Here is a 24,063-nt window from a genome sequence, read left to right as displayed (position 1 = left end):
GTTTCATTTTGAAGGGGGAATTATAAAAATATATTTTTTAAGAAAGGTAAAATCATGACTGTCATACAAATATAAAATGAATATTTGTCAATGATTTTATTTAGCCTATAATCAATAAGGGAAACAGTAACATGTAAAACCCTGTTTCAAAGGAGAATTTAAAGAACAGTGAATTTATTAATAGATATAAAATTGGCCTTGTCTGCAGCAGTGAGACAGGGAATGAACTGCATCTCCACTGGAAAAAATTCAGTTGTGTTTTAATAGACAAGAATTATTTGCATTACTATTAATTTCTCAAAACATACAAAGTTATAAAACAGTTCAAAGTCTAAGAAAGGCCTAGACCCCTACAGAAGCAGAAAACCCAGAAGAGTGAGCAAGACTATGTCTAGTATTCCATTGAAAAGACTCACAGTAACCTGTTTGCACATTTCAAAGTCTTTCACAGTTTTTCCTGACATAAATAAGACGTCTCTCATCAGGCTTGACCACAGTCACTGAGGCTTTGGAAAATAGTGGCACTTTCACTTTTAACGGGTGGCATTAGTCTAATTATCTTTAGCTTCTTTTCATTTCCTCAGTGCCACTTCGCTTAGTAGAGATCATAGGACTTCAGTTCCAGAAGCTTTACTTTTGAGACAGGCTAAGGACACTCATTTAAAGGGAAAACAACTTTAGGATTAAAAGACAGCAAAGAAAATATATCCCATTATCAAGGTTGAATTACTGGTCACCCTTCGCACATTTAATTTATTAGAGGAACATAAACTTACACTTATCTCTGAGTTACATAAAAGGAGAAATCGTCTTAAAATAACATGTTATCCCTTTAGTCCTTATGTGAAAACTTAGTCTGGGTTTAATAACTGCAAGGTTGCCCAAATTTGAATTCAGAAATGCAAGAAAACAAAGCAGAAGCAAATTAAATAAAATTTTCGAGTGATATTTCCCCATTATTTAATATTTCCTTACTTAAAAGGAAATTTTTGTCATTTGAATCATTGCCAAAAGAATCCAAGGATAATTGTCTATTTTTCTTTGATTAAATAAAGAATTCTCTTAGTCTTGTTTCATTTATTCAAAGACATTTAAGTCTATTCCTCCATGAGCCAAGTACTCTCTTAAGAACTAGGGTATATAGACTGGCCTAAGCATTTCTCTGCTATTTCTCTTAATTGGAAAGATGAGATTTCTAGATTTGAGTTTATGAAACTGAGTAGAGCCTTCCCTCTTTTAGAGAAGCTTCTTTAGGAAGCATTTGTCTGATGCATCCGGGATAAAGACTCAGCTGGCCCATCTAAGCTCATCTCCAAACAATCTAGAAAGAGACAGGAACACCACAACAGAAAGAATATTTGAGTAATGTGGAAGAGTCTCTGTGGCCAAAATCCTCTCCCATTAACAGAGTTTTTGCCTTGGTTTCCCAGTTCTAAAATTACTATCATTTGTTTTTTCCTCTTCATCCTCTAGATCTTCCATTTTGAAAGAGTTCTTAGAATAAATTCCTAATTCTGCTATACCACGGGTTAGCCCCTGCTTATCTCACCTGTCCCTTTTCATACCACCCTCCCCTTTGCTCATATGCTACAGCCACACTGACCTCCCTTCGTTTTCAATCATGCCAAGGCAAGTGAAATCCTCCTCAGGCCTTTGCACATGCTTTCCCCCTAGGTCTTTACTTCACATGGCTGGCTCTTCCTCAGTTTGCAGGTCTCAGCTCAAATCTTATATTCGTCATAGTAGCCTTCTCTGACTTTCTTGCCTAAATCACTAACTCCACTAATTATCTTGTAAAAATACAGGGGAGAAAAAGGAAAACCTTTCTAGAACTGATCAAAACCTCAAAATTTCTTAAGAATATTTCACTTGTTTATTACTTGTTCACCCCAAACAGAATGTAACCTCCTCAAGTACAGACGATTTACTTGACTGATTCGCTGATGTGACCCCTAATCCTAATCCAGGTCTGACACATAGCATGCTCTCATTGAATGTTTCTGAATGATTAGATAAATGAAATGACTCAGTCTGAATGTATATCCCAGATTCACTACCTATTATAGGCTCTGTGATCTCAAGCAAATAACTGAACCTCTCTAAACACTAGTTTCTTCACCAGCAAAATAAAGACACTACAGCTACCTTAGAATTTTGATAAAATTAGGTAATGTTAGCAAGAATCCTAATAGTTTCTAGTATTATAATTAAGACTAATATTATAGTTAAAATGAATCACATAAAGCTAAACTAATCAAAGTGGTCAAAATTATAAAATTTTTCCCCCTATCACCAGAAGAAAAAGGAGAAACTCAATGCTGCAGAGGCATACTCCTCATCCTAATTCCAAGTCACTGTCAGGCTTCACTATTGGGAATAACAAACTTGCCCAAACACAGATCCTTCCTCCTTCAGGAGTCACCCAAGGTTAATTTCTTATGCCTACTTCTTTCTCAAGTACATTATGGGCAAAGGATTTACTAGAAAAGTTACTTTCAATCTGTCTTATTTTTTTATTCTTTTATTAGTTCTTTATTACTTTATCAGCTTTTGCTACAATTGCCATATTCCACTGATTTCACTTTTAGTTCTTACAATGCCACTTTCTCAACCTCTGTTGTCACTGAGAGAATTAGAGAAACTGCATATTAAAATTACTGGGAATGTTAGGCCTGGCGTGGTTGTACTTCTATGTAGTATTTCTTACTAACGGCTGAAATAAAATATTCAGATCTCCATTGAAATTGAAAGCATTCCACTTATATCATTCTTTTTCACTGTGCCTCTATTACTAGGAGAAATTATGAAGAGACAATCAGAAACAAGTCTTTCCCTCTTTCCACTGCAAGTGCACATGCACACACACACTTCTTTGGATACAGCATGACAATAATGCCAACTCAAGTCAAATCCTTACTAAACGTGAATATTTTAAAACATTTAAAAAAAAAGTTGACTACTGTTTGAGGCTTCATTCAAATTTTGCCAATTATCCCACTATTGTCCTTTCTCGTGTCCAGGATCCAGTGGAGGATCATGCACTGCATGTAGTTGTCGTGTCTGCTTAGTCTCCTTTGATCTAGAATAGTTCCCCTGTCTGTCTTTCATAACATTGACACTTTTGAGGACTTTGGGTTAGGTATTTTGTAGACTATCTCTCAGTTTAGGTTTGTCTAATATTTCCTCATGATTAAAGTTACGTTAGTCAGTTGGGCAAAAATACCACAGAAGTAACTTCTCATATCAAAAGGCTCACGATGCTGATTTGTCTCATTGTTGAAGATGTTAACTTAAGTGGTATCTGTTAGCCTTCTTCACTATAAAGTGCAAAATATTCCAGGCTCATTTTATACTTTCTATGCCTCAGTCTTGAAACCAGCTTTTTCTCCAGGCAACCTTAGGTCCTGATGGGAGGAAGGGAATAAAATTTAGAAAACAAGCTGTAGACTCTAGGTGTACTTACTGGTACTGAGGTTTCATTACTTCTAGGCCCTCTCAGAGCTAGTGAAAAAAAGTGATATATATGGTATATATTTGCACATGCTTATGCATTTCTCTATCTATTTCATACATATATAAAACCATGATTTCATATTGGTTCCTGCAATTCTAAGGCACTCCACAGGATTCATTCTAATCTTTCTCTTTTCTTTGTAATTATCATTTCTTTTTTTCTCATTTTACAGATGAAGAGACTGAGGTCTTGGGAGATTATCCAACGTCACACAGCTGGTAAGTGATAAAGTAAGGATTCAAGCTCCAGCTCTTAACCACTAGACTTGACTGCAACTCTAAAAATGGAAGTGTTTCCTAGGGGAAACACTTCCCCTAGGAACTCTGTCTCTAAATCATTTTGTGGAATTCAATAAATGGCTTTAGGATCCCAACTCAAAATTAGACAGAAAAGTTGCCCAGCAGAAAACAGAAACTCCTTGTTCCAGGTTTGGTCTTATAATTGCAGAGAACAAGCAAGTTTGTTCACCTCTAACAACTTACCACCCGCTAGTTCTTTAACGTGTACCTAAATGCAATAAAACCACATTGCAATTGCAGTAAGAACACAGGACATAAAAGATACACTGTTTTTCTTGATTTCAAACAAAGGAAATTTGCGTGGAATGGAACTACCCACTTGAAGGACAAATTTGTAGTCCTACATTTGAGCTCTTGTTGATCCAAGCCTCTCTTTTCTTCCAGTATTTCAGAAAACCATCTGCAGCCAAATGAGAATAGCAAAAAGCCATCAACAATATCCACGCTCATCTGGGTCCCCTGACCTTAAGTTCATAAACTGTACCATTTACATTTTTTTCTCTTTGTCTCAGTCTTTATTCTTGAAATCACTTGAAGATTTATAAATTAGTAAATAATATCCCTTTAAATATTTTGTAACGCTTTCAGAATGTGACTTAACAATTCAAGTAATGTTTCGCCAATTGAAGATAACTTTGATAGAGAAAATCATTTGAAATCACATTCATTTACTCCAAATGTAAGTGCACATAAAGTTTAATATGTATGTCATAAATCATAGATCACATATGACACAATTGATACTTCATGTAATAGAAGGAGAAATCCCAAATTAATTCCAGATAAAAATAAGTTACCTAAGAGGTAGTAATTTCTCAAGTTACTCCTTTCTGTCTACAGTATGATTCAATCTATGATTTTTTCATTTGAGAAAAAAGTAATTTTCTGGCTTCCAAAAATTGGTAGACATTAATAAATACTTATTATTCACCATTCAACTTGTCCAAGATATAGTTTAAATAATAAACAATTTAAAGTCATCAAAATAGACACCAAAAATGTAAAAGACTCTTACAAAGAGATAGATTTATAACACTTGTCAAAATTAATATCTTATAAATGCCTCATAAAGAAATATCACTCAGAACCTTTCCACTTTGGAAGAAGGTATAATTATACCTGCTAAGGGTAATAGTTAATTTGTCAAAAATTGATAAAATTGACAAGAAAAATGATACATATTTCCTCAAAGATTTAAATGTTCTTACATTCAGATGTAACCAATTCTTATGAAACTTGTAAAAGAGCTGTTCCCATCAGATAAGTAAACTTTTACTATATAATTAATATATTCCGTGTATTTTCTTGAGTACAAAATAGGATAACAGTTGACACAATATGCATGGTAGATGATTCTAAATCTATATCCCACTGACTGAGCTAAGTCCATTACTTCTTCAATCATGAAAAGTAAAAGAACTCCAAGTGTGCTTATCCAGCCCAAGTGGGATCAGGCCTAGTTAATACTGCTTTGAAGAGAAGAGCCCAGTAAGCTGGATTGATCCACTGAAAGTCCTTTTTCCCCCTAGTGTTTCCCCTGGTGTTCCTGCTGGAATATGGATTCCAAAAGTCTGAGCAAACATGCAACATGGAAAGCATACCCCAAAACCTGGAGACCCATGAGTTAGAAGGTAGAGCCTATTTACCGCATTATCACTTTGACAGTTGAGGTTCTCTCCATATTTAGAATTCTGGAGTAACCAAGGCATGAGCTCACAGTCTGTGTTGGGTGGGAAGAGGAAGGTGAAGGAAGCCCCTCCCTTCCAGTATTATGAATGCTCCATTCCACTGTAGGACTTGTAGGTATCAGTGAGGCCAGTTTGTTCAGTTTATACACAGACGGCCCTTTTCCCCATTGCCACACTTGTGACACAACAGCTGGGTAAGGAAGGACTCGAGCATTGGTTAAATGTTTAGCCAAGAACCAGCCCTGACCTCACTGCAGGGGGGAGGACTCTGGTTGTTGGTTAGTTCTTAGTCCTCTCAGTATTTGCTAGAGGGCCAGAAATCAGAATTTCTCCCCTGAGGCTGAAGATTGCATTAACACCAACTCATCTCCTTTGCTGCAAGTAGCAGAAATACAGAGGTTTGGGGTATTAATCACACCCTGCTTCCTCCCTCCAGGTCTGAGTCACTGATTAGACTGCTCAGCTTGATGCAACAGCCCAGAATATAAAGAAAGTTCTCTCTCACTGTACCAGAATTAGCTTCTAAAATGGTTTCCCTCATGAGAAAAGCCTACATTGGTATGCAAAAAAAAAAAAATGGAAGTTTCTTTAGCTTTAGTTTGTATCCAAGTCACTAAGTTTAGACAGTTAATATTAGTGGACTCTAATATGCACTAGCCTTAGAGAAGATTGTTTCACTTCTAAGTATCAGTTTCATCAGCTATAAAATGGGAATAATAATGCTTGCTCTCACACTTCCAAAGATTGTTTTGAGAATTTAATGAAATCAGTTAAGACAAAAAGCTTTAAAAATCAAGGTTGAAACAATTGTAGCATTTAATTACCTTCAAATCCTTCTCATCTGATGTGATAAATATTAATTTTCCAATTACCAAAAATTTCTGCTCAATTGGTAAGTTGTGTTTAGAATGACCTGGGGGTGGAAAGTCTTATCACTTTACACAACACCTACTAATTTTAAGTGACAAATCCCACAAAGAGGCCAGAGTTAAGGCATATAAAAGTTATAGCACCTGTTCCAATATTGGTATTAGGCCTTGTACATGTCTTACTAGGCTCATCCCCATCGTTCACAGTGCTGTGTTTCATTTCTTTCCCTTATTCCTTCTTTATTTTCCCCTGTTCCAAGTAGTACCCAAGATAATGCTTAGCCAAATCAAGATCTTCAATAATAACGCACCTGTCCACCGAAAGAATACAATTTACATCAAATTAGATATGGTAACTATTTTCCTTTCTGTCTCATGTATCCCCAATCCATAGACCAAATTCACAGAATAAGTCCATATACACATGTTAATTTTTTTTAGTAGAAGAGGGAAAGGAGGGAAAATATACTTCACAAGTTTTGTCTAACATATTACACAAGAATGCAATAACTTTCATGTGGGATTGAAGATTATTCACCAAGCTATTGGTGCCAACGTAAAATAAATAGTATGTATTGATCCAGTTATAAATGTTAAATGTTCAGAATAAAGAATATCTCATGGTAAGTAAGGTTAAAATTAGAGGTGACCTCAGGAGGAGATATATGTGCAGTCATATTTTAATAGAGATGGGGAAAGTCTTGGGCATTGGCTGGAATTGCCAGACACGGACAAGGTCGGCATGAAGACACTGACCAAAGCAGCTTCCAAAGCAGCAAACCCTGAGTCCTCAGAACCTGCTGATGCCTGGAGGAGACACAGAGGAGCAGGACAAATGAGCCTGCAGGCCACCAACGGGCGTACTTAGAAGAAGAAGTGAACTTCAAAGATGTGACTGTGAACCTCACTCAGGAGAAGGGGACAACTCTGGACAGAGATGTGAAGCTGGAGAAGCACAAGAACCTGGTCTTTCTGGACCAACCTCCCCAAAGTCCTAAGTATTTCCCTGCAAGCCAGGCATCAGCTTTGAAACTAGACGTGATATCCCAGTTGGAGCAAGAAGAAGAGCTATGGAAAGAAACAAGAAAAGTTTCCCAGGGCAATTACTCAGATTTGTAAACTAGACTTGAAAAGAGAGAAACATCTTCAAAGCGTAGAAATTTTTATGAGTGTCTCTCATGGAGTGAAAATAGTCAAGTTGACAAGAGATGATCTTTTGTCCAATTTTCATGTGAAGTAACTTGTCTGGCGGCACATCCAGCTGAGCAAGCAGTGTAGGAGAGGGTGTGGAGAGACCGAAGAAAAGACCCAGAGAAGGCATACGAGCCATACAGGTTTATTGGGACTTATGTATAGGGAGTGTCCAGGGGCAGCTAGCTGGACGGAGTTGTGCACCCGCTACCGCAGGCAGAAAGGGGGTTGCTTATACAGGCAAGAGAATAAAGACTACGTGTTTGCCAAGAGGGACTGTCCTTGGTACGACAGTGTTCCCAGGAACGTAGCTCATGTGGAAGGGTTCTGTGTTCCTTCAAGATGTGCTGTTCTTTGACATAAGTTAAGATCCAGGTTGGCTAGGCCCTAGACCATTAAAAATCACAGATGGTTGGCATCCTGCCCAGAAGGGGGCCAGAAGGACACATCGCTGCTATAGGGCACATAGCCTAGTGCCCCTACGTAACCCAAGAGTTGTAGGGATCAGTTAGAGAGGCACCAGGAAAACCAAGGGAGGAATGTTTAAAGGAAGTGGCGTCCATCCACATGAAAGTTGTAACTCATGATGGGGTCTGTGGAAAGGAGGAACTTAAGGAAAAGAGTGTTTGATTTCCTGTCTTCCAGATACAGTTAAGGAACCATTTTCATGAACGTGCCTTGAATATTAATATTTGTAATACAATTCCATTTTAGTAGTCATCAGAAGAGCAAAGACAGTGAAAAAACATGTGAACATAATGAATGTGGAACACTGACTGTATTCATCTTCCAAAAACTCAAATAGAAAGTAAATAATACATATATGCTGATAGTGTTCAATCTTTTGGCCAAGGTAGTCCCTTAAATACATATATTTAAAGACACAAACTCTTTGGGAGAAATACTCTTTAAATACAAGGAATATACTTAAGTTTTTATATGCTATGTTTACATGGCATAAAAACCATTCAATATGTTTTCTTTTTGTACTAATAAAATTCACAATTATAAGAACTTCAGTTGATATATGTGAAGCAAAAATGTTGGTTTACAACAGATGTAAAAGTTAGCAGTCTTTTCTACACAAGTAATCAAATAAATATTAATACATTTTTGAAGAAAGCATCTTACCAATATTTATTACTATTGGAAGATTTACAAGAAAAGTAGCATATCTTGCCATCAATCTGTCCTTTTTTTAGTCCCCTTTTAAAATGTGTTTCAAAATAACATCAAATGTAATTATGCCTCTTCTTTTAAAACTCACAACATTGACAAGAGATACTTATTTTAGTAGAGTCAAATGTCAATGTACTCTGATTAATCTTTGAGATATCTTAAATTCCTTTTCTCAATAGGTTAAAGGGAAATCAAACAGATTTTTTTCCACCTGAGCATGAGATAATCAAGTTTCATTCTAGGTTCTAGAAACCATCTAACAGGTATTTTCCCCCAGAAAAAGAAAATAAATAAATAAGTGTCTATAATTTATTATGAAGTTCCATGAGTTCCTAAAATATAATTAATGCAAAGCTGAAAAAAATCCCTCTAAAGAACAAAAGTTGGTTTTATGAACAATGCTTTCTAGAAATGGCTATTTTCCAAAAGGAAATAGACTTCTAACCAATCTCTGTGCTATGAAGTCAAGTGTTATTGCCTAGATCTCAGAGTTGTTTCAAAGAAATATTCATCAAAAAAAGAACAAAAGCAGAGATAAAAGAGAATAGATAATCTGAAACAAAGCTAATAAAAGGAGGAAAATTGAAATCATAAGTCAGAGCAAGAAGAATCAAATAATTGGGAATTGACAATTGAGATATAAAACACTGGAAAAGGGAAGTAAGTTCATACATTTTCTGACATGGTACAAAGGCTGACATGCAGAACAGAAGCAGACAGTATTTTAATCAATCGTTTGATGATGAGCTTGTAAATGAGAAAAGAAAAATCAAAAGGAACCCAAAAAGAGACTAATAAAATTTATGCAAAACTGGCTTTCAAGATGCACGCAAAACTCTACTACCAATTCTGAAAAGATTAAGTACACATTTTCCCCAGTACTGCATTTTTAACTACACATTTTCCCAGTAGCAAACACCTAGAATAAAATCCACATATTGTAGGTGCTCAATATTTGATTAAAGAATGAATTTAGAGGGTCATTATATTTTACACATATATTCATTCAAACAACTGCCTGAGATATTTTCCTAACTCTGTTCTGCTGATGCTGCAAGAATCTGAATGACTATGATCTTGACATATTATATTAGCTCCAAAAAGGGTTTACTACGTAGACTTAAATAGCACCACTTCATGATGTCTTTGATAAACTATTTAAATAACGGCTAAATCATCCTTATATTATAGTATTTTTTACAAAGGTTATGTTTTTATTTTCCTGCGTATTTTTTAGAATATAAATAAATTGTAGGAGGCTAAAAATCTTGAACTACAATTTTTCTTTATATTAGGAGATATTCCTGCTCAGTAGACAATAAGTAAACAAACCAAATAACAAAGGTATCTAGGAAGTCAGTAAGATTATTTTCTGTCCAAGTTTTCCTATTGACTTCAGTGTAGTCCCAGGAGACTCACTTAACCTCACCCTGTCCCTCATTTCCTTATCAGCAAAATGAAAATTAACAATGCTGTCCTAATTTGAGGTCACTTTGATAAAGATGGCCAAATACATTTTAAAGATGAAGACTGAATGTAATACTGTGGTTTTTCAATTTACAATTCCATCTTAATTTAAATTAGGTCTAGCTTGTTATATGAAAAGACAAGCATGAATTCCAAAAAATATTTAATGGTTTGTATTGGGGGAAAATATGGACCTCTATGAAAAGCAGCCCTGTTTTTCACGTGATGATAAGGTGTGGGGAGCCACCAATTACATGTGTATAAAGCTCCTGAAAATATTTTAGTAATAAGCAAATAATTCTGGTTTGTAACTTGACAATGTCTACAGAATGAAAGTACCACAGAACTGAACTTTACGTACATGGCAAAATCAGATGTTTCCAGGCCTGACCCTTGACTGTAGACTTGCCTTACTATGTGAGTGAAGGCAAGAAAGGAAATAAAATCCAATCGTGTTACTAACAACTAGACACGTCGGGGCTAATGGCCAGTCCTCAGGCCGTTCACCTCTAATCCATCAGACAGCAAGGGCTCCACTAAACCTCTCAAAAGAGGCCTGATAGGTCTGTCCCAGGGTAAAGGGAGAAAAGATGCACAAGGTTTGGTGCATGGACAATGTAAAAGGATTGAAGAGAAGGATCAAATTTGTTTATATTCCATTGTGTCAAATTATCTTCTGGCCGAGCCCAAAGTGACTTGTAAGAGAATCCTGGGGAAAAGGGTGAGAAGAAGAAATGTGTCAACAAGCTGTGTCTTCAAGGTATCTTCAAAATGAGAGGAGAAAAATCACATGGAAACATGGCTTAAGAAAAGAAATGGAGCATGGTGCCAGTTGAAGTTGAGCAAAAAAATAGCTAAGCCAATTTCATAAACGGTGAATTCTCACAATGGTCCTAACCTGGGAGCCAACATGGTGATGAAAGAAACACAACAGGAACAAACTCTCCACTGGAAGTGAACACAGTGACCAGAGAATGAGTGGATTATGTCTTGAGTGTCAGAGGAGAAGACAAAAAATATGAGGTGGAAAAAAATTGATAGTCACAACTGATTGCGAGCACACAGAGAACATTGGAGTTCCACTCTCTTGACCTAGTAAAGAAAAATTCAAGTCTGATATTTCCAGCTATTTTTGCTTGTGACACCTGAACCAGGGTGATACAGTTTTACTACTATTATTGTGACTCTGGAACAGCCACGGGACAAGAAAAAAAGGCATTGAATTTTGTGGAAATATGATGATAGAGAATGGGACACAAAATTGAAGACAAACTAGTCTCTTATTTTGAGGTTTTACCCAGAGTCATTTATTTACTTACCAGGTGGTATATAAAAATCACACTATGGTGCTGAGGCTCCATGACTTAAAAATGTAAGTTTTATAATAATGATCAAATAAATCTAGGAGACTTTTTTTTTTTGTAAAGCATTCGCCTTGACTGCTGAATCTGAAAATAAAATGAACTTACCCAGTTGTGAGTTCTTCTCACAAGTCTATTTAGTTATACCTTCTAGTTCTCCAAACTAATTATCATGAATCATAAAACCCAACTTTTATCATGCACGATGATTTAACATGCTTTATGATTAATTTTTCTACTTAGGCGACTGCCTCATCTTTTGAGAAGGAACAATTTAGTATCAAGTGACAGAGCCTTTTCTCATGTGGCTCTTTTTAATATCCTTGCCTGGATGACTCTTGCACTTCTTATCATTTCCACTACAGTAGTCAAATATCTGCGGAAATCTGGTTTCTTTTATGAATTTAACAGGGACAGAGTTTGGAAAATAAATCAGTCTGACAAATGCATCTTTATTGGATTTTATGGCCATATCCATAACTCTTCAGGAAACACTCTTCAGGAGATAGGAAAAATAAGCAGAGCGTAAACATACCATTAAAATTCCAAATGCTGGACACTGAGTGAATATAAAACATCTAAGAGACTGTACAAGTTGTGAAGAAGAGTAATAGAAATGGAAAAGGTAAGAAAAGTCCTCGGAGTCTGTTAATAACAGAAGAACAACTCAACAAGAGGACAACAGAGTATGGATATACATGTTTAGGAAGAAATTCTCCTTCAAGATGCCAATTTTAATTAAATGAAACAAGCAAAAGCCTTCTTGTATCCTCAGATTCAAGACTGATGGAGAATGATATTAAAGAACTGGTAGAAGTATATGCAGCCAGCATAGCTAAGTGTATAGGCCACCTCAAGAACAAATGGAGAAACAATAGAACTAAATATTAGAACTCTCTGAAGCGATAGCCAAGGTCCCAGACTCAGGAAAAACTCAATGCTACCCTCATTCCCATCCCCAAAATAAAAAATGGAAATGTTGTTCTCCAAGTGGAAAGAAAAGGTCATAGACTTGCCTTATTATTGAAGTAAAGGCAATTAAAGAAGAAAATTTTCTTTCATACTGATGGAATCAGTTGGTTGCTGAATTTCTAAGGACTCCATGAATGTTTCACATGAGCAGAATTCCCTTGCTTTCTGAAATTTATCCCGCAGCCCTTCACTTTGAACTATGCTTTGCATAACACTCTAGATTTTCTTTCTTCTTATTATTTTTTTTGGTGAGGAAGACTAGCCCTGAGCTAACATCCATTGCCAATGCTCCTCTTTTTGCTGATGAAGATTGGCCCTGGGCTAACATCTGTGCCCATCTTCCTCTACTTCTTTTACATGTGGGACGCCTGCCACAGCGTGGCTTGATAAGCGGCACATAGGTCTGCACCCGGGATCTGAACCTGCGAACTCCCGGTTGCCAAAGCAGAGCATGCGAACCCAACCACTACGCAACCAGGTTAGCTCCTAGATTTTGTTATGCTCATATGAGACTGTACTTTCAACTTAGACTATACTACTAAGTCAGGCAACATGAAAAATTCCTACCCGGAAATTTTTAAACTTCTCTGCCTTATCAAATTTATTTTTCTCTGTAAAATTAGTTTTGTACTGTTTGTACCACCAAATTTTGTTTCCATTTTTGACTCTTTCTGATGGACACAACAGACAAATCTGACGAGTTAAATGTATATTTGTTATAAGATAAACTAGTTTTTTCTTCTCTTAAGCCACATTCAATCAATAAATAATTCCACAATACTTTAAAAGCACAGCTCTCTCAATTATAACAGCAATATCAATAACATATAAACTAATTTCTTTTGGGTTTAAATTTTCTTTTATGCTCACTCACCAATTGTCATGGGAAAATATATATGACAAGAGGGAAATCAGCCTACATTTGCAAACCCATGAATGTTAACTTGTGTGCTAGTAACTTGCTTATGGAAAAGAAGAAAGAAGGCTGCTGTGTGTCTCATTCATCTTTGAATGCTCTCACCTCATAAAAGCTAGTGTGCCCTTCCAGAAGTAGGACTGCCATTCACAGCTGTCATCACAGTCCGAACTCTAATCAATTTTGTATGTTCTCTTGCTCCCAGCAACAGCTGCTCCCTTCTGAGAGTCAGTACTGCTGGATAACTTAGCACTCACTTCTCCAACAGGATTTTCTTTTGCCGCCAGAAGAAAAACAACTCCTTTTAATGGAAGAGAGCCTGCTTTTCAGTGAGTTTTGAAATCATCCTTCCTAGAATTTGGAGGTTACTCTTTTAGAACCCTTTTTTAATCCCAAGCATAAATCACTTTAAGTCATCTCCAAGATCTCCATCATACTGGCTCCTTAACTATGTGGTTCTGTATTTTTTAATATAACAGGAGACTTATTTTTCATACTAAGTGCACAGGTTCCCCTTTTATTTTGAGCTACTTCTTCCAGCATGATTTAATTCTACTTGCTAGAAAATTGATTTTTATTTGGGGGAAAAAAATATTCCTACAAAAGGCAGTAGGCAACCTTTTAGATTGAGTTCCTGAAGTTGCAGAGAGCAAGCCAGTTTACTGACAGCTAATTTGCCAAAAGTCAATTCATCCAATATCTACTTTACCAAATGCCCAGTTCCTGGAATGAACTCTCCTCTTGATCTTTTCCCCCAGATGAGGGCTCCCCCTCTTTCTCTGCTCCAGCTCTCTCCAAGTTTGAATGTAAAAATATAGTAGAGACACAAATACAACAAACCTTAAAAGGCAATTAGTAAGATGAAATGAGAGCCAGATAACTAAACCATATAGAGATCTTCAGAAGCTTCAAAAACCAAACAATATGAATTACTCTAAATTTTATAAATATTTAAAGAAACGTGCAAATTTAGCTAATAAGTCATTCAGAAATTATCCAATTGATAAAATGGATTTTGGTGGATTGGATTTAGGCAAATAGATTTATATTTGAAGTTTCAAGGCATTGTGGGGGAGTAGCTAAGGATTTGGGGGTTGTTACTGTGCTATCATAAAGTGATAGGAATATGTCAGAAGCCAAAGTGGAGACAAGGTCATGGAGTTTTCTACCCAAACTCCATTTATACACTATTCCTGGTGTCAAAAGCAGAGCCCCTCATTTCCCCATAGGTGGAGAACGGAGGGGGATGCAAGGTGGCAATAGGGTACTTGCCTCTCCTCTGACCCTTGGGGACCACACAGGCCCTTTTCCCTACTGTAGGAAGACTGAGTTGCATTAGAATATTAATTTAATACCCACTGCTCACCCAGCTTTCCTAGCACATGAACTTCACAATTGGCTCAGCCCTTGGGACAAGGCTCCTTCAAGTTTAAGCAGAGTCGGTTGGAAGCCCCCTTAATTGGGAGGCAAAAACTTTCATGCCAATTGTACAACTTAATTCCTATAGCCCAGTCTCTGAAGTTGATCTTAACTACTCCTCATGCTCGACTTTTTCCCCTTCCTAGCTCTCTCCCGACCTCCCTTCCACTGCTCTAGTATCTGAATCTTAGTTCATTACACCTACAGAATATCCATTCACGTGGACTACACGCCTACTGCAGCTTCAGATCTTACCAATCAGTGGCCCTCTTTTGCCCTCAGCACACCAGGGTGACTCCACAGTGAACCCCTATGCTTTATTCATCCATTCATTTTTGCATTTGGGAGGACACGGTTATTGTCCATAAGTAGTTACTGCAAGAGGCAGTCAACTTCCAGGACCAATAAATAGGTCTCCGGTGTAAGAGCTTGGGTGCTAGAAGGGCTTAATTCGATTGGTTCCAGCATTTGGTTTGCGGAAGACAGGCATAATCCTCCTACTCCTGGGACAAATATGTCTTTCTGGTACCAAGTTCAAGGAATTAGAATGTGAAAATACTTCCTAGAGAGGTCAAGGCCAGTGTTTCTTTATCCCAAGCAAAGTGAGCCCTATAATGTCAGAATGTCTAAATAATGGTATTAGCACACGAGAATTAACATGTAGAAGTAGACTAAAGTAAGAAAAGATGCAAAACTAACAAACAAGGACCTATTGGGTTTGTATGTGGCTTGCCATCTTCTTTAGTAATTGTTTTGGGTTGAATCTCTTCCTTTCTGAACCAATCACGCCTTCCTCTCCCCCTACATTTAGTTCCCTGAATAACTTGGGAGAAATAAAGGAAGATCCAGGCATGGTAATAGAAGCTTAGTGCATATTAGATAACAATCCTTATTACAGCCCTATGAGATAGGTGTTATGGTCTTATTTGTAGGTAAGGAAACTACAGCACCAGAAGGTTGTGTAACTTGCCTGGGTCACACAGCAAGTAAGAGCCAAAGTCCACATTGGAAACGTGGTATATGTGATTCCAAAGCCTGTGGTCTAACTTGGTTTTTACCATCTCTCAGGACCATAAGTTTGAGGTCTTTTACTGTCTCCCTAACACTAAAAGTAAATATATTTAAGACAAAGTTTTCCAAGAATCTTTTCTCATCGGAGATATGCTTTCCCTTTGCTTGTGTTACAGGCATACCCCTCCAGCTAAGGCACAATGTCGCACCACTATAGCCTAATGTGAGCCTGCTGCCAGGAGACACATCTTGTAGTTGGAATTGAATTGCATCTGAGCACTGCATTTTCTTATGGATCGTATGCAATCACCCAATGCCAGTGGCTCTAATGGTTACGGGCTGTCTGTTCTGACACTAAGAAAATGTCCTCCAATTTCTTTGTTGCTATAGAGCAGTACAAGGTACTTAGTATACTCAGTGTGGAACAAAATGGCCCAGAGAGAAAAAGCAACTGTTTGCCTTCCATCTGCATCAGGAGCCAGCAAAGAGAAAAGAGCACTTTAAAAACATTATTTTCTGATCTCTTTCTGAAGCACTCATAAAATGGGCTTCCACCTAGAGCTTTCAATTTCCCCTGATTGTTTAAATGTTTCATAGCTTGGGGACTGTCACATTCCTCCCAAAAACGCAATCTAAGAGGGCAAGGAGAGTCAGCAAACATTGAGATGTTACACAATTTCAGACTTTGAGGTTTCTGTTTCAGGGTATTTGTGAGTGAAAGTTTGGTCCTTTTCTGACCTGCCCAAGTGAAGCAGAAAATAGCATATACCTTGCTTTGTGTTTTTTCTCTTAAAAACTGTTATTTAAATAGTACCAAAATACTATGCAAACATATCTACTCTTACTTCACATATCTTGGACCCGAGTTTCTCTTTAGGTCACGGGGTTGAGTTCAAGCACTAACTATACCCGATAATACACAAGTGTTACCTGAATAAAATGCCAGTATTATCCACAACCATCAATCAGTCTTATCAACAATGTCATATCAGCATAAAACTTCATTAAAATAGCCACGTAACCTTGCAAAGTCCCTAAGATAGCAGGGGAGGAATAGGAAAGGTCCAAGTGGACAGAGATGTCAACAGACAGATGCAGAATATAAGCGCCAGAGTAAGCATAAAGGCAGGAAGAAGAAGAGATAAGGAACAAAAAAGGAGTAAAGGAGAATGGGGAAATATCTAGAAGAGCAAAATGAGTGGATGAGGTTGGGTGAAAAGAAAACAGGTTATTTAAATATTAGAGACATGATAAAACAAGCCCCTTCTTCTGTAAATTCATCTCTCCCACAGTCTCCTCCTTTAGCCTATTAACATCCTTTGTTTATTTCAAAAGCATAAAACAAACAGCATAAAACCACATCCCTCAACGGTCAGATTTCTTCTACCTAACGGCCCGTCTCTCCTTCCAATTTGTTAAACTTCTTAAACAATATTGGTCTACATTGATATTCCCAATATGTCCACTCTTGTTTCTCTCCAAAAACTGCAATCTGCTTTTTGTTCATGTCGCTCTACTGGCCCTGCACTCACCAAGAAGATCAATTACATCTTTGTTATCTAATCCACTTGGTCTTTTCAGTTACTATCTTACTTCCTCTCTGCAGAATTTCACACTGTTCACTCCTTTCTTAAAATTTGCTCATTTCTTTAACTTCCTCTTAACCTCATTCTCTTCTGATTATCAGATGGCTCAGACTTTTCACAAACATTTTCCTTGTCTCACTTAAATATTGTTTCTTGCAATTCCACCCTTGACCTGTATTTTTTATTAGCTTGGTGGGCTCATCCATTATTTAACTATCATTATATTTCTGATAAATTCCAATCAATAACTTTAGCCCAACCTCTCAAGTTCCAGCCCCTTACCTCCAACTATGTATTGTACATGCCTACCTTACAGTTTCTGAAGTATCATATATTTAACACTTTCCAAACTTATCTTAGCCATCATCTATGCACCAAAACTACTTCTTGTTTTGCATTCACCTTAGCACTTGTATCTGCTTAGTTATCCAAACAAGAAAAAAGGAATTCTTCCTAGATCTCTCTCCGTTACTCAACACCTATATTCAATGTATCACAAGTCATATTTCTTCAGAGTCATTCTGCTCTACTACCCTCACTTCTATTGCCTCATTTAGGACCACATCATGGCCTTCTTAGACTACCATAGGAGCCTCATGTTTAATCTGTTGATAAAGACTTGTCACAAGATTTATCACACACTCTTCATCTTAAGCAGATCCTTAAATGGTTCCCTCTTACATGGAGAATTTGATCCCAACTCTTAGGGTAATAAGGCTCTTCTCAACCCAGCCTTGGCCTATTTTTCAGACTCAATTTCTCTTACTCTTCCAGAAGAATGCTATTCTCTGGCCATACAGAACTGTAAGAATGGATTACGGATACTGAGAAGTTATATACACCAGTGACCATTCTAAGTCTTTCTATTTATTATCTACCTTTACTCTCAGAATAACTCACTGAGGCAGGTGATATTATTACCTTATTTTGCAGATGAGAAAACAGGAGACTAGGAGAGCTTTAAACAAATTGTTGAAGCAAGACTCTAACCCAAACAGCCTAATTCCAGAAACAAATTTAAGAAAACCAGAAATGCTAATAGAATCCACAGGTCTTAACTGATTTGATAAGAGGCCACTTTAACAATTTAACTTTCACAAGTCGTTTTCAGAAGATAGTTTTTCCCATGAATTTTAATACAGAATTTACAAAATGTATTAGTTTACTAACTCTTACGTTCACTGGCAATGTCTTTAACATCTAGAAAGACTAGATGTAAAATTAGGACTCATTTGTCCATTATATACACTAATTACATAGCAAAGTAAAATAATATGCACAGAACATATGAGATGATGGTTAACATTGTCTACCTAGAACCACACTGGCATAGAGTCCTTCACATGTCCTTCTCCTCCCTCCTTCCTGGGACCAGAGCACAAACACAATGAGTAGTGTGTAAAGAGGTGGTTTAGCCATTTCATATGAATTTTAATACTGGGATATTTACACAATGTGTTATTTTCCTACCTCTACATTTAACACAGAGCAGGCACTTTAGAATATCTAGAAAGACTAGATATTTCTTTTTTTTTTTTTTTTTTTTGTGAGAAAGATCAGCCCTGACCTAACATCCATGCTAATCCTCCTCTTTTTGCTGAGGAAGACCGGCTCTGAGCTAACATCTATTGCCAATCCTCCTCCTTTTTTTCCCCAAATCCCCAGTAGATGGTTATATGTCATAGTTGCACATCCTTCCAGATGCTGTATGTGGGACTTGGCCTCAGCATGGCCGGAGCAGCGGTGCGTCAGTGCGCGCCCAGGATCTGAACCTGGGCCGCCAGCAGCGGAGTGCGCGGCACTTAACTGCTAAGCCACAGGGCCGACCCCTATATATTTCTTAAAAAATACCTAACATTGTCAACTATATATTGAGTAGTGAGAAATAAAATGCCCACATATGACAATAGTAATAATATCAAAATGTCTTCTAAATATGACCAATCTAGTACAGAAAACTCTTCCTCCTCAGGCCTCGTGTTCTAACTCCTCTAACTCACTGAAAAAATATGGTCTTGTGTCACTCCTAGTGATGCATCTAGAGGTAGTCTAGCAATTCCACATCCGAAAGTCATTTCCAAAAGACATTTCTTTTCTATAACTTACTATTATTATTATTTACAAAAGCCCATTTACAAAACATGTGATTTTCTAACTCTATCATTATGTGAGCAACTTCTTTACATCTTGAAGTTCAAAGGGGCTTTTCCATAGGCCAGTACACGGGCCAGTAAATTGTAAAGAGTGGTGGGCACTTGGTGTTGGTCAAATGTGGTACATGTATTATTCTTACCTTATTCGCTTCCAATATCAAGGTCCGGTGGAAGCAAGCCCGCTGGCCTCTGCTCCCAGCACCGTCTGGGGCTCTGTTCACCCTCAAGCCCCGTGAGGTCTTCGCCTGTCATTGTTGGGACGAGGTGGCAAGTCGTCCAGATGGAGCACAGCAGTCGCCCAGCGCCAGATCTGCGCAGCCCTCTGCCTGGGGCTGAGGCGGCCGAGCCCCGGCCCCGGAGGCCCCTCACGGCGGGCGTGCTGAGACATTGGGGATGCTGCGCTTCTTCCCACCCTGCCGCACTGCGGCCTGATGGCAGCGTCATGGCCTGGTGGGAATAAGGGAGCCACCGTGTCGGGTTTGAGGAGGCCACCCCCGCCGCCAGCAGGTCACCAGGTAGGGTCGCTGCTGCCTTGGGATCTGGCGGGTGGCAGCTACCGTGAGAGCTCCAGGTCTCCTCATGTGAAGCCGAGGCCACCCGGGAAGGGAGACCAGGGAACAAGGGCGGTGCTTGGCTTCTTACAGCGCCCCCTGCTGGAACTCAGGCTAGTTCCTTTCAAATCATCTAATGTGGTTATGGATGGCTCCTACTACAGAGCTACCCCTGGTAATGAAGATGCTGCTTTTTTAGGTAAACTTGGGTAGCAGGCAAAAAAAAAAATTGGCTTTAAACTGCTCTACATAGAAGAGAAAGGAGGGATTCAGTGGGTTCCATCAACTGATTCATCAAAGTCATTGATTTCAAGCAGACCTGAGTTTAATTTCCTATATATCACCCCTCTAAGTGTGTGACCTGGAAAAGTTGTTTAACCTTCCTTGCCTTGAGTTTCCTACAAGTGGTAGTAATAAGAAATTATGAAACAATGCATGTAAAACTAAATAGCACATTACTTGACAAATGGGAAACACTCAAAAATGTTAATTATTATTCACTCTTTTTTTAGAAATTGGGAGGGGTAGGATGAAAGGAAAAGAAACAAGGATGCTATGGGAGTCAAATTTAAGAATCCTGCTATTTTCATAATTAAATCCATTATAATTCAAATTCCTTATTTGAGAATCCAAATATCCTAATTCCTCAACCCATGAGTGGAAACTATTTATGTAACATTGTGATGGTCTCATATTTATTTTTGAGTTCAAGCAACTACACATCTATATAAATACATCCATTTACTTTAAAATTTTCCATCTCAGAAAAGATAAAATTCATTAAGCCAACAGAATTTTTTAAGATTCTCCAGTGTCCAATGATCCTTTCTGCATCCAAGTTATTAAACTCATTATGAAAGCCTTGATCCCCTTGTAATACTATTAGTGAAGTTCAAATTTCTATCCTGCAGCCAAGTTCTTCCTGCTGAGAGGTTGAAGTTGATTGAAGAGAATGGGAGTTGGGTATGAGTAAATGATGGCAGCTTTTGCTCTCAGATAAGTAACTTCTATTTTCTCTCCACCCAAGGAGTTTCTTCGCCTCTTTCATCTTAAGACAAAGGCACTGAATACTGATGAGGTATGCCTTCAACCAACCTCTGTGATGAATTTTTAGAAAATGCATTTAGATTTCAAATACATCGTCTGCATTTTCTGCAGGGCTAGGTAATCTGATAGAATTTATAACAGTTTCCTTTCCGCGGAAAGAATGAGCCAATAAATTACTTCAGATCTCTACCATTTGCCTTATTGTGATGTAACTTGTCTTTTTTTGCTACTCTAACTCCATTTTCATGAAGTCTGCTTTTTGAAGTTTTTACCAAATAGTAAAAGATTCAAATCGAATACCATTGAAGAAAGCAGAGAACAACAATATGGAGCCATTAACAACTCCTGATATATAAATTCAGGCTTAGTCTTTGCCTTACGTCTTCATCACCTTTCAGGATATAGAGAAAGACACATATGTACTCACTCTTCCCAAGACTGTGTCAAAGACAACAATCACTTGGGTGATTTTTCTCCTCATTTAAATGGAAAGTTTCAGAAATGTTCTATATTGCTACAGAAAAAACACAATTGAGTAAAACTGAACTATTCAAAATAGCCAAAATATAAGAAGTAATAGATAAATTAATCTGCATTTGGTCCCTGTAGGTAAAGAGAATAGACTTGTTGCTTGTTTGGGAAGGGATAAAGGAGCAGAAAAAGAAGGCAGGCACAAATATTTAGCTACATTTGTCAGACCCACAGGCTTTTGCAAACACTCAAATTGTGACCAAAGTATGAAATGTATAGTTTGAATGAACAGTAGATTCCGTAAATGTTTTCTTTAATAATAACTGCTCTATTTACTTTTGTTTTTTATCCTAAAGGAAATAGGATTAAGATGCTTTTCATGAACATAAACAACTCTGGCTTCTATCATCCCATACATCCCAAATGCATAAAACACATCTTATTTGATTGATGAGAATAGTAATATACTACTCTCTTGGAGAAAACAGATGTCTACTGAAATTGGGTAATGACCTGTACTACCATATTTTTGCAGAAAATCTTGCTAAAGTAGTAATTGAGTGATAACATCTTATAATTAAAATGTGTATCTAGTTTAAGAAAAAAAAAATCATTAATTCTGTTTCTTTCTTATTCTTTCTCCAAGATTCAGCTTAAGTTTCACCTCCTCCCTGATTTTCACATTCTGTGATTTTCCTAATATTGAATGTGAATTTTTCTTCATGTAAAGGCCACACTGCATTGATGATGCCTCTTATATTGTTGTTGTTTATCCATTCATTGGTTGATGGACAGTTGGGTTGTGTTTACTCTTTGGCTATTATGAATAATGCTACTATAAACACTCGTGTGCAAGTTTCTGTGTAGATATATGTTTTCAATTCCCTTGGGTATGCACCTAGGAGTGGAATTGCAACTGTAATACACAGAATAAAGTTCTGCCAAATATGTCCATGTCCTAATCCCCAGAAGCTGTGAATGTGTTACAGTAAATGGAAAAGGAGGATGAAGGTTGCAGATTAAATTAAGGTTGCTAATAATTCGACCTAAACATAGAGAGATTGTTTTAGATTACAGGTGAGCCCAACATAGTCATAAGTTCATAAAAGTGGAAGAAGGAGGCAGAAGAAGTTGGAGTGATTCAATGTGAGAACTCAGTCTGACATTGCTTGCTTTGAAGATGGGAGTTGGGGAGAGTGGACATGAGCCAAAGAATGTGGGCAGCTTCTAGAAGTTGGAAAAGCTAAGAAAATGGATTCTCCCCTTGAGACTTCATAAGAAATGCAGACCTGCCAACACCTAGATTTTAATCCAGTGAGAACTGTGTGAGATTTCTGATCTACAGAACAGTAAGATAATAAATCTGTACTCATAAAGCCACTAAGTTTGTGGTAATTTGTTGCAATAGCAATAGGAAACTAATACACTGACTGGGTCATATGGTAACTCTATGTTTAACTTTTAAGGAATTGCTAAACTGTTTTTTCAAAGCAGCTGTATCATTTTACATTCCCACCAACAATGTATGAGGGTTTAAATTTCTCCACATCCTCAACAACACATTATTGTTGGTCTTTTTGATTAGAGCCATCCTTGCAGGTGTGAAGTATATCACATTGTCATTTTGATTTGCATTTCCCTGGGGGAGTGGGTAGGAGGGAGTTTGTGCTTTTTTTCTCTTACACACCAGAAGCAAGTATTTTCTAGGAAAAAAGTATGCACTCCTGAAGATAAATACCAATTAAAAGAGCAATTAATAATAATAAATAAAAGAGTAAATTGTCATAGAAATATAGAAAAATGTTTAAACAATTTGCCAAATTTATCATTGTCAATAGTAGACTTTACTGGACACCCGTTTTCTGTAGGAATAGTAGTTACCATTTCTTGAGTGCTTTCTCTGTAACTGTGGTAGATTGATTGCATTAATGGCCTCATTTCTTTATATCTCCCAGTATTCATACCCTTTTATGTGACTTTTCAGTTCCTCTCAGTGAGGAGGTGGTGCCTATTTTCCCAATCCTCCTATCTTGGTTTTCATGTAACTTGCCAAAAGAATGTGACAGAGGAGGCAATGTGCCACTTCCAAGGCTAAGACACAGGAGGCTTTGTGTATTTCTGCTTGCTCTTTTGTGCCTTTTCCATTTCCATGAGAACATATTTTCTGAAAGATGAGAAACATGTGGAGCACAACCAAATGTCCTGACTCACTCCAGTCAAGGCTGTCCCAGATCAGCTGACCCCCATCAAAGATTGCAAATTCATAAGTGAACTCAGCTGAGATCTCCTGACCTCTTGCCTTGTGATTCATAAGCTATAGTAATAAATGACTATTTGTAGCCACTGATTTTTTTTCATTTGTTGTGCAG

At 37.5% G+C, this 24,063-nt stretch overlaps 1 long non-coding RNA gene across 1 annotated transcript in view; it reads right to left on the bottom strand.

Moving 5' to 3' along the window:
* LOC131407199 (uncharacterized) overlaps nucleotides 1-13,724 on the bottom strand; it is a 173,668-nt gene extending 159,944 nt beyond the window's left edge. Inside the window, exon 1 of the long non-coding RNA XR_009220463.1 lies at nucleotides 13,562-13,724. This is a non-coding gene — a long non-coding RNA (uncharacterized LOC131407199). The remainder of the gene's footprint in view (nucleotides 1-13,561) is intronic.
* Between the last annotated feature and the right edge of the window lie 10,339 nt (nucleotides 13,725-24,063).

The sequence above is a fragment of the Diceros bicornis genome, chromosome 6 (genome assembly GCF_020826845.1).
Source record: "Diceros bicornis minor isolate mBicDic1 chromosome 6, mDicBic1.mat.cur, whole genome shotgun sequence".
NCBI lineage: Eukaryota > Metazoa > Chordata > Mammalia > Perissodactyla > Rhinocerotidae > Diceros > Diceros bicornis.
The sequence above is the reverse complement of the archived record's forward strand: the minus strand, read 5'-3'. Positions and strand labels throughout refer to the sequence as shown.